This window comes from Hylobates moloch, unplaced genomic scaffold, assembly GCF_009828535.3.
Source record: "Hylobates moloch isolate HMO894 unplaced genomic scaffold, HMol_V3 SCAFFOLD_19, whole genome shotgun sequence".
NCBI lineage: Eukaryota > Metazoa > Chordata > Mammalia > Primates > Hylobatidae > Hylobates > Hylobates moloch.
The window spans coordinates 61,855,434-61,872,736 of NW_026652294.1; the positions used below are offsets into that span (position 1 = coordinate 61,855,434).

At 39.6% G+C, this 17,303-nt stretch overlaps 1 protein-coding gene across 2 annotated transcripts in view; it reads left to right on the plus strand.

The window, feature by feature from the left end:
• Positions 1-17,303, plus strand: part of BNC2 (basonuclin zinc finger protein 2) — a 460,343-nt gene that overhangs the window by 134,749 nt on the left and 308,291 nt on the right. The window contains exon 1 of one of the 2 annotated variants that reach the window (XM_058431776.1): positions 7,635-7,754. The exons of the other annotated variant lie outside the window; for it this stretch is intronic. The gene's annotated coding sequence lies outside the window, so the exon portion shown is untranslated. Of the gene's footprint in view, positions 1-7,634; positions 7,755-17,303 lie in introns of those variants that run through there. 2 annotated transcript variants of the gene reach the window in all.

Sequence of the window (17,303 nt, forward strand, 5' to 3'; positions counted from 1 at the left end):
TATTCTTTGACTTTGCCTCAGTTTCCTTGATTGTATAGTAAAGCAATGGGATTAGAGCTGTTTCCTAAAATTTTTTGGTATGACCTTACAATTCTCTGTGTGTCAGGCTGCAGAAGCCAAGGGGCCCAGGCATTATACTACTTATCTCATATATTCACAATATCAATATTTTTTTCTTTTCAAAAAAGGTCTCCCCTAGTTAAAGCAAATATATTTGAGAACCACTGTTACTGAAAACATAGCTGTCTCAAAGCCCATGTCTGTACTTGCAGCAGGGCTCCTGATACAGTCACATGTAATGGATTTACTTATTCCTTATATATATACTACAATAAACAATCTAGGGTTTAGGAAAACGCAAAAGTAACGGAATGCAATTCAGTGTTATTTTTATCAGAGACAGGCATAATAGAAAACATTTTGGTACTTGATACTTTATTTAAATATGACTTTCATTTATGTGTCAATGAACTCTCCAGATATACTAATGGATGCTTGTAGCCCAGGCATCATGAACTTAGATGGCAGTAGTGGCCAGGCCAGTAAAGGAATTGTGAGAACCTGGTAGGGTATAAAATTAAAGTACGTGCTGCAGAGAGTAGTTTCTACTCCTCCCTTGCTGATTGTTGTCAGGAAGGAACATATGTTTCTGTTACCATATCTTTAATTCTTTAACGCCTCACCTTTTCTTTCCCTGCCCATTCCCTCAGCAGCCGAATATCCATATTTTAATTTAAAATTTCTTGTGTTTTACATGTTTGTCATTGATTAAACATATGCACACTCATACACACTCACTTAGGAGGAGCCAAGCAAAACACATCTGAAGCCAAACTTGGCCCGTGGTCTTCTTCTTTGAAATCTCTTTTCACACACATACCCAGGCAGCAACTGATATTTTAGTACTTGTATGCCAGGCGCTTGGCTAAACTTTTGCACTAATAAAAATGTTTAACCTTCACAACAATTCTGTGAACAGGTACTTTTATTTCCACTTTAGAGATGAAGAAGTTTGGATAAGTAACTTGCCAAGATCACACAACTAGTAAAAGGTTCTGCAGTTATTCAAACCCAAGAAATTGCGCTGCAGAACTCTGACACTTAACCACTTGGCAAAATTGATTTCCTGAATATATTTCTTTTATATATGCTCTAAGCACACACACAAAATGTAAATAACACTATAAGGGATGAAGAGAAATTGTTTACTATTAGTTCATTCATGTACATATGTTTGCATATGTGGGCATGATGTGATAAAGCACTGAAATGCTATAAGCTTTCACATTTTACACAGTTTTTCTGATAAAGCTCAGTGAGACCAGTGTAAAAATTTCACAGGGAGTTTATATTTCTCCTTGCCACAAACTAGACATCCTGAGCTTTGGGGCCAACGTTGTCTGTGTCCAAGGGCAAAAGTTCTCTTTCTTCTCATTGTCATATTTAAACCCCACCCATGGAAATGCTCCAAGTCCTGAGTGATGATCACTTCCTCTGGGCAAGGGTATGAAGAATAAAAGTAAATCTAGCAGGAGGAGTAAATCCCAGAAGACAGAGATAAGTACTTGAGGTCAGAGACTGCGTCTTTTATAGTTTGTCTACATACCAAACTCATTAATATGAATAATCATCTTAGCAGTAGTTGTTGTAGTAGCAAAAGTAATACAAGAAACCAGTCTTCTTCTATATTTTTACATTAGCATTCATTATTTGTAGGATTTGGGAGGTCTTTTTGAGAAAGTGATGTGAAACTAAGTCTGCTCATGTTTTTCCTTTAGTTCCACTTTTTCCTACTGACATAAAATATTTTTCAACCTTAAAAACTGCAGTCTAGGCTGAGCGCAGTGGCTCACGCCTGTAATCCCAGCACTTTGGGAGGCCGACGCAGGTGGATCACAAGGTCAGGAGATCAAGACCATCCTGGCTAACACAGTGAAAACCTGTCTCTACTAAAAATACAAAAAAAATTAGCTGGGCATGGTGGCGGGCGCCTGTAGTCCCAGCTACTCGGGAGGCTGAGGTAGGAGAATGGCGTGAACCCGGGAGGCAGAGCTTGCAGTGAGCAGAGATCGTGCCACTGCACTCCAGCCTGGGTGACAGAGCGAGACTCCGTCTCCAAACAAACAAACAAACAAACAAAAAAAACTGGAGTCTGTAGGAATAAAAGTATAAGATGGTAGGGGAAAAAACCGAGAATAGTGTGAACAAAATCTATGTATTTATCCATTTAGGTTTTTCCCCTGGGTTATTTTGGAATACCCTTTGACACCATAAGCCTCTTTATGGTTTACTCACTTGGTATGGAATGGGGGAGAAAAAAGGAGCCAGTCCATCCGGCAGTATTCCTCTCAACACCCTATACCCATCATGTGAATGGAAAGAACCCCAAACCTTCATTTTCAGAACTGTATCTCAGCCTCTGGCTCCTGGAGAAAACCAGTGTGGTTCAGATGTGGGATGGGAAGAGTGGTTTGCATTGGCATCAGCCCTGCGGGTGCTTTGGGGCTGGAGCACACACAGCTGTGGGTTACAGATGCTTGCTCTCCGGTATTAATGTGGCCAGCATGTGAAACCATGACACCCACAATACTACACAAAGGTCCATGCCTCTGATAGTTTGAGAAATAACTCCTTCTGAAGAAATTCCTTTTTGAAGGGCTGGAATACCTTCTAGAATGGAAGGTCCTCTTTCAGAGGGGTAGAACCAGGAAAGAGATGCCTTATAATGTTGGACAGAGCAAAGGGTGTCTGTAGGCTTAGGAGCTTTAACCAAACGTGGGAAAAAAAAGTCTGCTCTAAACCTTAGATTCATAAATTCGAAATTCTGTGCTATGCATGTAGCAGAAAGCTTGTATACTCAAGTCATTATGTAGTTTCTTTGGAGATGTCAAATGCAAACCATTGTTGGTGGTTGTCATCTGGCCTGACTCAGGGTGTGTTAGAAATGTTTCCACCGATTTTTATTTCCCTGAGCTGTCTCCAAGGATGGTAGAACCAGAGGAATCTATACACAAGAGAAAAGAAATGAGCATGGGTTCTTTGTAATTTAATAACTAGGACTCTTTTCAGGGTGTGGGGATTTTGTCCTTTCTCACTCATGAGGCCCATGCTTTCTTCTGACAGTACACTTAAGAGAGCTGAGATATTTCCATCCCCCATTCAGTTAGTGAGACGGTTTTCTCATTCAGGTACAATTTCCAGTGAAATAGTAGCTTATAAGTATCCAGAAGTTAGTTTATTGACTCTTATTGCACTTCTGAGCACCTAATAAATAATTTATTAGTCTGATGGATATGTGGCTACCTAACTATGGGGCATGAAATATGCACTGTTTTTCTAATATACTGTAGGGAGACCTGTTTATAAAGTATTTAGTATTGGTTTTATAATGCACTGTTGACAACAGGAGACCACGAAGCTCAAAGATCAATCTCATTTTGGCCCACAGTATTAATGCTGCTTTATAAAGCTCTATGACAGGTCACTTAGATAGTGGTCTTCACAGAAAGGACTCTGTTAGGAAGGCAGGCTGTAGGGGCTGCCAGTACAGTAGATGAATATCTTTGTCTGTGTCCCTAAGGTGACTCTGGCGGTTGCTGATGTTGGCCAGGTGATGGAACCCATCATTTGCCTGCTCTCTAGAGGGATTCTGGACTAGAAGTGCTGAGTTCTGCTAATGCAGACCTCGCTAATTGGGCAGAAAGCTGGTGTGACTTTGGACCACAATTGCAGTTCTGGAGACAGGAATCAGGCAATAAGGAGTGGAACTTGGCTGTCTTCAGCTTTGTCTTATGTTTATTAATGAAGTGAAATTATTCCACATCTTTTATGCTTTTTTTCAAATCACATAGGTGACATAGCATAAAGTATTTTGATTTTTGTTGGCTTTGGGGAATTTCCTAGCCAGAAATAAATTCGTAGACATTAGAACACTACATACTAAACACTTCGAATTTGGGAAAACCTAAACAAAGGCTAAGTAATTTCATCCAAAATCAATTCTCAGTGTTTTAGTTTATTTTCTTCACAAGAACTATACACTATGAGAATGCTGCATAATGACAATGATTTATAACATACTATTGCTCATCAAGGTATATGTGTTGTTGTCGTGTTTTTTTTTTTTTTTTTTTTTTTTTGAGATATGGAGTCTCACTCTGTCACCCAGGCTGGAGCTCAGTGGCGTGATCTCAGCTCACCGCGACCTCCACCTCCTGAGTTGAAGCGATTCTCGTGCCTCAGCCTCCCAAGTAGCTGGAACTACAGGCCTGTACCATCACACCTGGCTACTTTTTATATTTTCAGTAGAGACGGGGTTTCACCACATTGGCCAGGCTGGTCTTGAATTCCTGACCTCAGGTGATCCACCTGCCTTGTCCTCCCAAAGTGCTGGGATTACAGGCATGAGCCACCGCACCTGGCATGGTGTATGTTTTAGAGCAAGGTATTTTTCTCTTTGTGTCGAGAACTCCTTGCTGGTTCTAAGTATTTCACTTCCCAAACTGGGAACTCTGAGCTATACTTTCTTAGACCCAGTCAGTTTGTTTATTACTTCTCACGCTTTTGTGGGAACCCAGGCTGAGTTCTACTATTTGCCATTTCTGTTACTCATTTCTTACTGATTCAGAGCTTCATTTTTTTTTTTTTTTGAGATGGAGTTTCGCTGTTGTTGCCCAGGCTGGAGTGCAGTGGCGTGATCTCGGCTTACCGCAACCTCCGCCTCCCAGGTTCAAGCGATTCTCCTGCCTCAGCCCCCTGAGTAGTAAGGATTACAGGCGCGCACCACCATACCTGGCTAATTTTGTATTTTTAGTAGAAACGGGGTTTCTCCATGTTGGTCAGGCTTGTCTTGAACTCCTGACCTCAGGTGATCCGACCACCTCGGCCCCCCAAAGCGCTGGGGTTATAGCAGAGTTTCATTTTACCCTTTCCAGTTGGACCCAATGTTTTCTCCCTTCTAGTACTCCTCGATTCCTTCCTATCAGGTCTCCCTTAGCAGATAGCCCCATCTTTAACTTTTCTCAGATGATTATTTTGTTCATGTAGCTGTCATTTATTGAGCACCCTGTTAGACCCTGAATTAGCAACAAAAAGATAAATTCTATCTCTTTTAAGAAGTGTACAGTTTAGTGGAAGAGATTGGTAATAAATTGGTTTTCTAACATGAGCAGTTTTAATATATGTATTTCTTAACCACAGATTTTTTTTCTGTATCTCTTTCCTTTGGTTTCTGAGGGGAAAAAAAAGGGTTTCTTTTTTCTCCCTCCAGGGGCACCCTTTTCATTTGTGCTCTTGATCATATTCTCTCCTCGGACCCTTTCATACCATTTTCCCTCTGGCTTAGATCTTCAATATCCTTTTCTCTGCTGGCTTCGTCCCCTTTGCCTGTGATAGTCTCTTTTTTCCCTGTAGTGAAAAACAAACTGCCAACTTATGAACACAACCTGTCCGAGCTCCTCTAACTTTTCAGACCACGTTTCTCTTACTTGTTTTCTTTGCAGAATTTCTCCAAAGAATGTTTTATCTTTTCTGCCTCTTTGTCTTCACAGTTTGCTTACTTCTTAACTCCTCTGCAATATGGATTTTGTATACCTATCAGTCTACAAAGACATTCACTCTTATGGCACAAAGCCTAATAAAATATTTCAGCCACAAATATACACGAAGAATGGTATGTTGAACACTCATTGACCCGAGTTTAGGAACTAATAATGTACAAACACATCTGAAGACTAGAGTTACCATTTAAATTATATTATGTCAGTCACTGTCAATCTCCCTATCTGCCTTTCCCCATTTTCCATCCTTAAGCACTATTCTGATTTTGGTATTTATTATTCCCATGCCTTTTGGTTTGCTCATACTGTATTTGCTTCTACTTACTATTTCACTTGGTTTTAACCATACCCTAAATATAAGTCTTGTTGTTTTAGATCATTTAAAACTCTCAAGCATCCTATCTCCTGTTAACTGTTTTCCCTTATCATGTGGAACGTTGGACAATCAACGATGCTCCTGTTAACTGTTCCTTCTGTCTTTTCCCCTAATAACCATGGATATCCCCTGAGATACTAACCTTGGCCACTTGTTTTATCTCCTGTGTCAGGTCTGTGTAGATGGCTGCTGGATGTGATAACTTCAGTATCAATCTGTTTTCTAACATTTCCAGTTGCCTGGTTATCTGCATGATCCGTGGTTCCCCCTATACTTAACTTGCTATATATTCTCACAAACTAGTTCATCCCCCTTTCTGTTGATACTGCTACCATTTTCCTGTGCTCAGACTATTAGAACTTTAGTGTCATTGTTGACACTTCTCATTTGTTGCAGTCATTCTGGTCCCCTTGATTTTATCTTCACAGTATCTTTTGTATCTTGTCCTTTTTTTTTTTCTCCAGCTGTATTGCTAGTAATTTACCCAGATTATTGATTGATTGATTGAGATGGAGTTTTGCTCTTGTTTCCCAGGCTGGAGTGCAATGGCACAATCTGCGCTCACTGCAACCTCTGCCTCTTGGGTTCAAGTGATTCCTCTGCCTCAGCCTCCCGAGTAGCTGGGACTACAGGCATGCACCACTGCACCTGGCTAACTTTTTTTGTATTTTTAGTAGAGACGGGGTTTCACCATTTTGGCCAGGATGGTCTCGAACTCCTGACCTCAGGTGATCTGCCCGCCTCGGCCTTCCACAGTTTTGGGATTATAGGCGTGAGCCGTGCCCGGCCTATTTTAATGTCTTCCTAATTGGACCCTGCTTTTGTCTTTTCACACTTCAGTCCATCTGTCATACTGTTGCCAGATAAATCTTCTTGGAGTAAAATAATGATCAGACGTTACTGCTGTTGAGAAGCTTTTGGTAGTTTGGACTATTGGTAGATAACAGGCTAAGTAGCAACTCTTTGTAGCGGAGTATAGGACCCTTACTTTTATAATAGTTCCTATCAACCACTGCATCCATTTCACTGATTGTTCTTCTATGTACATCTTCCCTTTTGTTCCAGTCAAACTGTATTACTTCTCTAGGAATATAATCGACGCTCAGTGTGAGAGTGCCTCGGCGTAGAAGCTTTTTTTTTTTTTTTAAACCACACTGGCTGGAAGGGATCTCTTAAGTTGTATGGAATTCTGCTCTTGTTTCTTTTCCTATTCTGTTTTTGTTAAGGTTGTTTTGTTCATGGCTTATCTCCTGTACTAGATTGTAAACTTGTGAGCAAGGAGTATGTCTTAATTTTTGTGTTCTCCACAGCTTCTTGTACTTGGCAAGGGAGCAGGGTGGGGGGCTGGGACGGGAGGATGGGGGGGTGATTAGTATTCCCTAACAGCAGTTAAAAGTGTCATATTAAGTGGAAGAAAAGGGAGTAAGAAATTGAGCTAGGCAGGCCAAAAGTGTATCCATTATCAATTAGCAAATTATTCAGTTATTCCCACTTTGTTACTTTAGTTCTCACCAAAGTTTATTTAGCTGTTGGCTACTATCAGCCTTAGAAACTATTAACTCTTAAAAAATGTGTTTAGTTGGTCATTGGTGTGTTATATTTGCAATTTCTTAAAAAAAAAGTTTTGATGTACTCAGTGCTTTTAAGTAATACTTTGTGGGCATATGTAATTTCCTTTCCCAATCTCTCAATAGGCACACCTTGGGCCCACCCCACCTCCACATAGCCTTAATTACAAATCAGAGGACAGGCTTAGTGAGCAAGACTGGCCAGCATATTTCAAGGTCCCATGTTGTGGGGTTGATACATCTCAAATTGAGGTATGTTGGTTTTTTTTTTCCCGTTTAAGTTACTTGGACACACTCGCATGCTTTGATTACCTAGTTAAGATATATCTCTCACCTATTCTTTCTGCCACTCTTTTACTGTCTTTCATACTCATCCTCACTCTATGAAACTCAGGTATTTATTTGCTTCCTAACACTTCCTGCCTCTGAAGAAATCATTGAAAGTAGATTTAATGATGGCTATTTGAATGATTTTGAATGTGATAAAGTATCTGCCTTCTATTGTTTCTCTCCCCACCTGCACTTACTTCTCTTTTCCTTTTTCTATTCTTTGTTTCCTATTGTTCTAGGGCTAGTTTATTGTTATCACTATTTTTAATAATAGTACTATATTAATAAGGCTAGTAGTAAACTTTTAAAACTGAAGTTTAACATACTTACAGAAAAGTGCATAAATAAAAGTGTACAGCCTGATAAATTTTACACAGTGAATATACCCAGGACCACCAATTAGATGGAGATACATAACACTACCTGAACCCCAAAAGTGTCCCTTAGCCCAGCCACTATTCTCCATCAAAGGCAATCACTATGCAGATCTTCTAAGGGACCTGTTAAGTCTTCGTATTTTTAACTTGCTGTTAATAGGTTTCTGGCATCTTTTGGGTTTCTTAATTTGGAAAACAATCTCCAAGTTCGTGAACATTTGCTCTGTTTCAACATTTTTCGATTTAAATATATATGTATATAAATAGTCTCTATCAAGGCCAGTAGATTGCTTGAGAGTAGGAGTTCCCAGACTTGCCTGGGCAACATAGCGAGACCCCATCTTTAAAAAAAAAAAAAAAAAAAAAAGCCAGGCGCGGTGGCTCACGTCTGTAATCCCAGCACTTTGGGAGGCTGAGGTAGGTGGATCACGAGGTCAGGAAATCAAGATGATTCTGGCTAACATGGTGAAACCCTGTCTCTACTAAAAATACAAAAAATTAGCTGGGCGTGGTGGCAGGCGCCTGTAATCCCAGCTACTCGGGAGGCTGAGGCAGGAGAATGGCATGAACCCGGGAGGCGGAGCTTGCAGTGAGCCGAGATTGCACCACTGCACTCCAGCCTGGGCGACAGAGTGAGACTCTGTCTCAGGAAAAAAAAAAATAAAAAAAGGCTAGGTGTGGTGGCTGAGGTGGGAGGGTTGCTTGAGGCCAGGAGTTTGAGGTTCCAGTGAGCTATGATTATGCACTGCACTCTAGCCTGGGCGATAGAGCAAGATCCTATCTCTTAAAAAATAATAGGCCGAGCTGGGCATGGTGGCTCTCGCCTGTAATCCCAGCACTTTGGGAGGCTGAGGCAGGTGGCTCTTCTGTGGTTGGGAGTTCGAGACCAGTCTGACCAACATGGAGAAACCCTGTCTCTACTAAAAATACAAAATTAGCTGGGCATGGGGGTGCATGCCTGTAATCCCAGCTACTTGGGAGGCTGGGGCAGGAGAATTGCTTGAATCAGGGAGGCAGAGGTTGCGGTGAGCTGAGATGGTGCCGTTGCACTCCAGCCTGGACAACAGAGTGAAAGAGCTAGGCAGGCCAAAAGTGTGTCCATTATCCATCTCAAAAAGAAAAAAAAATAATAGGTCGGGCCCAGTGGCTCACACCTGTAATCCCAGCACTTTGGGAGGCCGAGGGAGGCGGATCATGAGGTCAGGAGTTTGAGACCAGCCTGGCCAACATGTTGAAACCCCGTCTCTACTAAAAATACAAAAATTACCCAGGCGTGGTGGTGCGCGCCTGTAATCTCAGCTACTGAGGAGGCTGACGCAGGAGAATCTCTTGAACCTGGGAGGTGGAGATTGCAGTGAGCCAAGATCGCGCCACTGCACTCCAGCCTGGGTGACAGAGCAAGACTGTCTCAAAAAAAAATCATAATAATAAACAATAATAATAAATAGACTCTGTTTCTATAAACATTTTTGAAACTTTAAGTATACTGGGATTTTATTTTTGAAGTTTATTTGTTAGGTTTGTAAATTGCATATGAGGGAGTATCATTTTTAGTGTTGCTTTTTCCTGTGATAATTCTAAAGGCAGTGTTGAGTTTTTCAATAATTTTGTAAGGTACTGAGCTCTGTCTTGCAATATGGTTATCTTTTTTCTTTCTTTTTTTTTTTTTTGGAAACAGAGTGGAGTGCAGTGGTGCAATCTTGGGTCACTGCAAGCTCCGCCTCCCAGGTTCAAGTGATTCTCCTGCCTCAGCCTCCCAAGTAGCTGGGATTACAGGCATGCGCCACCAAGCCCGGCTAATTTTTGTATTTTTAGTAGAGATGGGATTTTGCCATGTTGGCCATACTGGTCTTAAACTCCTGTCCTCAAGTGATCCACCCGCCTTGGCCTCCCATAGTGCTGGGATTACAGGTGTGAGCCACCGCGCCTGGCCTGCAACATGATTTTCTTGGATGTTGGTGAATCTCAATCTTCTTTTCTGACAGTAATTTAAACCATTATTATGACACCTTTACTGAGGCTGCAAGCTTCTTGGTCCACAGACTTTAGAAGGAAGTAAATAAAGAAATTAACATTATCTTCGCTGGGCATGGTGGCTCACGCCTGTAATCCCAGCACTTTGGGAGGCAAGGCGGGCAGATCACTTGAGGACAGGAGTTCAAGACCAGCCTGGCCTGGTCAGGGTTTGGTGAAACCCCGTCTCTACCAAAAAATACAAAAATTAGCCAGGGGTGATGGCACATACCTGTAATCCCAGCTACTCTGTAGGCTGAGGCAGGAGAATTGCTTGAACCCAGGAGGTGGAGCTTGCAGTAACCTGAGATTGCGGCACTGCACTACAGCCTAGAAGACAGAGTGAGATCCTGTCTCAAAATAAAAACAAAAAACAAAAAAATTAACATTACCTTTATAATTCTTGCAACTTTCATGTTCATGTTAATTTCCCGTTGTGTGTGCCCCCAGCCTGTATTTTTTTTTTTTTTTTTAATTCATTTAAGTAAAACCTGGTTCTTTCCTGCAAGATTTTCTCATAAAACGTTGAATATAGGTTTGGTAACAAGAAGCCACTGTTACTGTTTGGACTTGAGATTAATAAAGTCACTTTTCTTTTTTTAAACCAAAACAAGGTAGGTAAAATGTTTGACCTTTTGTAGGCACAAGATGCATGCTGACTGACCTCAGCTGCTTTTATTATCTGCAAATATCTTGAGTCTAAGGATTCATCATTTCCCTAACATTTTGTAAACTACCTCATCTACCATACCCTACTCAAATCCTTTTATTTTAAAATTTTTGTAGTGCATCAAGGGATTATGGCTTTTGGATATTTCCTTGATATGTTTCTATGAAACTGAGCCCCTGATTAGGCTGTCAGCAGATACTGTATTACATTGATTGTTTTAGTTGGTATAGACACACGTGTCAGCTAGAGCAGTTTCTCGCTTTTGCTGAGAAGGGTGAAGCTTTTAGATAATATTTAGTTATGGAGGATGTTTGTGCCACTGTTTAAAGTGATTTGACCCTGTGTGCTCCTCCAACCTTATGTTAGAAGGCCTATTTTCCTCTATTGGTCTAAGGGCATGTAATGAAGTCTTCAGTACACAAGCTTTCTCCCTCCCTGTAGGTGAGTGGTTATTATTTTTTCTTTTGTCACGGGCTTGGATATCATGTTCTTATATGTAAACATTGGACCATACAGTACTCACGATACTTTGGCAAAAACCAAACCAACTGAAAACTGAAGGCATGCCTTCATGTCTCATTTGCAACTTGGACCATGATCCTGCCCCTTGAAATCTTCAGGCTGTTTTGATGAAGCCTTCTGTATGTTGAAATGCCCAGTCAAGGTGGCCAGAACCCTCTGGAGAAGGTAGAGTTGTAAATATGAAGTAACATGTATAATTCTAACGGACTCTTATAATGAGAGAGGAGCCAATGATCAAGGCTGGCAATCAGAAATGACACAAGCTTTTTCCTTCCTTATTTGAATCTGTAAAGACCCTTAAGAGCACTTTGAATTTGTTCATCTATAAGCTGTTAACCCAAATTCATGTCCCAGGTTTTTAAGAGAATAAGCAATAGAATATAGGTGTTTCCAAAGAGGAAGACGTATAGAAGCAGATAGGTGTATAGTTCATTCATTCACAGATAGGCACTAGGTTAGATCCAGTAGTTGGCATGCATGCATCAACATGTTAATCGGAATTAAAGGCTGCTACATTTAGGCTTGGCTAGATCATCTATAAATTGAAACACAAAAGAGAATTGTTAACTAGGAAAGTAGTTGTCCAGGTTCCTTAAAGTTTAAATACAGGGATCCAACTGGTATTCTCCAAAATGTTTCAGGAATATCAGACTTAACTGCTGTGGAACACTTGGCTGTTTTAAGAGGAGTGTTTCATCTCTCATAAGGATAGTAATGAAAGGAAATTAGGAGCCTGTGGGAGAGTGCAGGGACTTAGGTGTAAATGATGGGTGAATCTTTTTTTTTTTTTTTTGAGATGGAGTTTCACTCTTTTTACCCAGGCTGGAGTGCAGTGGCGTGATGTCGGCTCACTGCAACGTCCACCTCCCAAGTTCAAGCGATTCTTTTGCCTCAGCCTCCTGAGTAGCTGGGATTACTGGTGCCTGCCACCACGCCTGGCTAATGATAGGTGAATCTTAATTGTGAAGATGAGTACTTCTATGAGTAGAGATGGCTTCATATCAGAACTTTATCTTACAAGCTACTCTTTACTCTTCCTCTTTCTTCCCACTCCATGCCAACAGAGTTAATGTAAGCATAGTAGAGTAATATTTCATCTTTGTGCGTGTAGTTTTTTTTTGGGCGGGAGGAGGTGAACTTTTTACTGTCTTTCCATCTATTTACATAGGTGAGTCCAGGGAAAACAGGCAGCTTAAATTACAATATAATTTTTTACAAAGGGAAAACCTGAATTGAAATTATTGTTTTACTTCTTTTCTATTCATTTCTTTACAGTGAGTCAAAAATTTTTTCCCCTTAACTTCACATAGAAAATGAAACTTTACACAATAAAGTAAGGATGGCAGGTTTCACAAGGGAAAAAGGTTGCTGTCAACTTCTTTCCTCAGGAATATGGAAATTTGGGTGGATTATCTGTTCAGAAGAGGTTTCCTTTATTACTTCTTTTTTCACTTAAGACATCTGTTAACATTTCACACAGCCCAGCAGATGTTGGAAAGCAAAGTCCCATACTTTGTTCTCAAGAAAAATGACATTTCCTCAGTTGGTTCCCCCACTTCTGTGACTGAGTCCAGCCTGCTGCATAATTTGCATATATTAAGTTATATACCTTAATGCCATATGAATTTGTATCTTCAGCATTATTTTTATATGGTAAAGTCGGATTTGATTAGAAACTAGTTTACATGTTGCTCTAGAATTAAGAGAGGGCAAAACATTTTAAAACTCTGCTTTGAGAATGGCAACCTGATTCCACATATAAGATTGGATAGCCAGTTTTTAACATTTTTTTCTATAAAATAAATGAATTACAAAAGCTTGAGTTGTTTCGCCATAAGGAAGTGCTGATTGTCATGCGATGTGGAGCGTCATTTTTATTATTTTGGCAAGAACAGGGACAGTTTTGTCTTGACAAGCCATTAGATGAATACCAGCATGTGTCACATGAAAAACCACTGATCTTTAACCCAGCTCTGTACTTAACCAAGCCTTGAAAATGAATAGTGAATAAAAGAAGAGCAAAGGCAGAGCACATTACAGATTATAGAATCTGTTAACAGTTGGTGAACTCAACCCAGGGAATTACAGGTATTGTTCTGTGAACCAGCAGAAGTTCTAGAGATGCTTGTTAAATTGTATACAAAAACTACACATTTATTTTATATTTGTGCAGGATTTACATTGTTGGAGACAGAAAAAATAAAAATCCTAGAGTACTTTCTCAGTGCAGTAAATGTATGCTTTTATCATAAAATTATATATATTTACATAGAACTCAATGAGGTTTTTTTGCCTGCAGTTACATAACTTATTTTATGAAAGCAATGTGCTTTTAAATAAATGAAGTAGAAAGAAGAAAACATAGGTTATATCCCCTTCCCTCAAAGAAAACACCCTACAAACATACATGCAAAACAAAATTCTTTGCTCACTTGCGTTTTCATGTATTCATTGTGGCTGATTTTTTTACACCAACATGGGTTTTTTCTTTTTTCTTTTTCTTTTTTTTTTTTTTTTGCAGGAAATGGAGGAAAAAGCCCAAAACCCACCATAATACTCAAGTACTGAAAAGATCAGTAACATTTTAAACAGTTGGTTGTGGGAATTATTGCTTACAGAGCTAATAAGAAAGAACACACTTTTTTACTCTGCTGGTGGAATTGCATTGTGCCTCCCTATAGTCTTGTTATCCCACACTAACTGAAATGCAAATTTTTTGTAACTAATTGGATCTCATTGAGGGTACATGCACAGTGTGTAGTTATATGCAAAAAGGTTTTAAAAAGTAAAATTTTCCTGCAATTACAACTTTTAATTACTATCCAAAACATGGCACCTATAGCACAGGTTTAGAATATATATGTCTGACTTTTTTACAGATTACTCAAAAACATGAGCTATGAAATGCTTAATAAGGTGTCAGCTCAAAAGTTACAGGGAAAATGTTTAATTACAGCAATCTATAAATTGAATTTTACTATAGTTATGTGAAAATAAAGATTTCTTTTTAAGTTTAGGATTTAGTGTATTAGAGCCAGTATATGAAAGGCATGTTATAGTGCATTCCTTTTCTTGGAAGATTTTAAACGTTAAAACATCATCAACATCAGAAATCACTTTCAGAGCCATTGTCTCTTTTTTCCCCTTCAGTTCTCCAATCTATTTTACCATTGTAAAATGCTTTTGAGTTTCTTTGTGTAAGTCTATTTTTACTTATGTGGTGTGGTGTGGGGGAGGTATTCACATTCACACAATGTCTTTAACTTGGATGCAGTGAAAGCTAGTTTGGTGGACTTCATGATTTCCATGGTCCATCTCTCACTATCAATAAATGTGGGAAAGCCAACAGATGGCCTTTAAGTACTTCTGATTCTTTAACCTGAAGTACTCAGAATCAGCAGCAAAAAGCAATTATTGTGGAAGTAATACTTGTATTCTTCTTTCTAGTTTTAAATAATTTTCACAAAATGATTCCAGAGTTATTCCATAATTGTCAGACCATGTAGCCAGTGAAAAAAACTCAAGACATATTTGTGCCTTGTAGGTGTATTTTTTTGTACCTGTGCCTGTAAAACGATACAGATGTCCCACTTGCTAGACAGAAATTATCCTAACATCAAATGTTCTACACAGTATGTTATATGTGGAAGTTCAGATCATGTATCTTGGGGATTTCTAGAGGGGTCAAATGTTCCTTTCAAATATTTATTTTAAAATGAGTGTTAGAGAAACTTAAAATTTATTTATTATTGAGTCTGGATTAATTGTTGTCTCTTTTTGTAACAAAGCTTGTCCTCTTTGTAAACTTGTGTTACAAAGTAGTTAAGATTTTGTTTGAGCAAATCCGTTTAGCAGGTGCAGTACTGTGTATTTATGAAAAAAATATTTTTTAAAACTTAGATATCCTGCTGTTTTTAAGGCTTGTGTTGTGGCAATAACATGTTATATTGCAGATCTGTTTCAGCCAGGGCCACCTCAGTCCATGATATCTGAAGGAGCTCAGTTTGCCTATACTGGGTAGCATTTTGTCAGAAGACTGCTGGCTCGGCAGACTAGTTTTGGTTGTATTAGCTAGTCAGCCTAATAACCCTGTACAGACTGTATTGATTTTCTAGGAGAGAGTTTATGAACTAAATAAACTTGGGGTTGGTGTCTTAATAAACTGCTTCTCTCAGTCTGTCACATTTAGTTACGGAGCTGTGCAGTTTAGGGGGAAAAAAGGCTAATTCTGTTACAGATTGTTCGCAGCAGGGTCTCCAAATTAGCCCTTTGTTTTGTAATGCCACCTTGCTTGGGCTCGCTTTGAGCACATTTCTCAGTTTTGCCCTAATGAGTTGCAACACTGATAATGTGGCTGATGATCTTTCATTGATTTCACTATCACTTGCTTGTCTGGTAATTGATCCGTTGCTGAGCCTCTAGTTAATTATATCGGCTTTGACATGGCCCGGTCCACGGGGAATTTCAAGTCTTGCAGAATAACAGTTTTAATAAAAGAGTCTATTACTGCAGGTGCTTGCTGCTGCATGCCAGTTGATTTTTGTGTTGTTAGTGTGTGTGGGGGGTGGTGGGTAGGATACCTGGGAAAGAAGAGGACTGCAGGACTGAGGAAAAAAAGGGGTGGGGGCTAGAAAAAGAGGAAGAGGGAGTGAAGGAGGGGGAGAAAGAGACAAGGAGAGGGCGAGTGAGAGGCGAGAGAGAACACACAGGCAAAAACACACAGGCAAAGCGATACAACAGAGCCTGAGTGGAAGGAGGAGGAAGCTTGCTATTGACAGTGTCCTTAAGCCTCCCACAAATAACAGCCATTAGTGGGAAGGTCAGGAGCTGAGCAGGCAGCTTGACTGAGGCACTGAGTGCCACTTCAGAAATCAAGAGGCTAGCAAATTTTAGAGGGAGTTTAAGTGGGTAATAGCTAGCAGTAAAGGTACAGTCACTGTTGACAATTGACTCGTAGGGGCTTTTCCTGCCCTCCCCTCAGCAAGAATATTTTTATTGACCACAGGTGGACTTAATATATTTTAAGGCAACAATTCTTTGGGTTCTTGTTTGTTTCCCCTCAGATATTGAATTTGCTTCTTTTGAGACTTTTTTGTGCTTAATGGTGGTGAACTGGAGGGAAGTTTAACAGAAAAGCTTTCAGGAGATGTCGGTTCTAGAGGGGAAGGCACATTTGTGTCAACATAGTGTACGTTTTCTCATCTTTTCTCATTGTCCACTAATGACACAGAGCTGCCATTGAAGCTCTTTTCTGTTTCTTCTGTTGTTTCAGAGAGTAAGGTTTATTGTTATTCTTGAGTTAAGAAGGAGCAAGGAGAGTGGTACATTTGTCCTCGATATTTGTAGGTGGTTGAAGATTAATGTTCCTTACATTTTAAGTTTAGGAAGGATGGCTTTTTCCTGCTGACTACTTTTATGAGATGGCATGAATTTAGCTTTCCATTTTGAAGTTACTGTTTATGTACAGTGCATTTTGTTCAGTGCTGCTTTTCCATAAATAAGGCAGACAAATACTATCTAATAAATAGGTGAACAGTTTTAAGACTTGTTTAATTAAAAATACGACATGTTATCAAGGGTGTATTTCATCGGGCAGGAAAACGTTATAGAATTTTCCACAGAGATCTTGAATAAAAAATGGAGTTCTTATATTCGTTACTTTTTGCCTGAAATGGGACAGGCTTTTTTTGTTTATCTTTCTCTTTTCTTGTGATTTGAAAGGATATTGCAGATGCTTCATCTAGGAACTTTAACAAAGGATTTTTTTCTACTTTTGAGCTTTAAGAAAAGGTATACTTTTTTCCTTTGCCATTCAGTTTCTCATTAGCTAACATCCAGTTTAGTTATTAATAGCCTGAGGTACTAGATATTAAATAGTATATATTTATA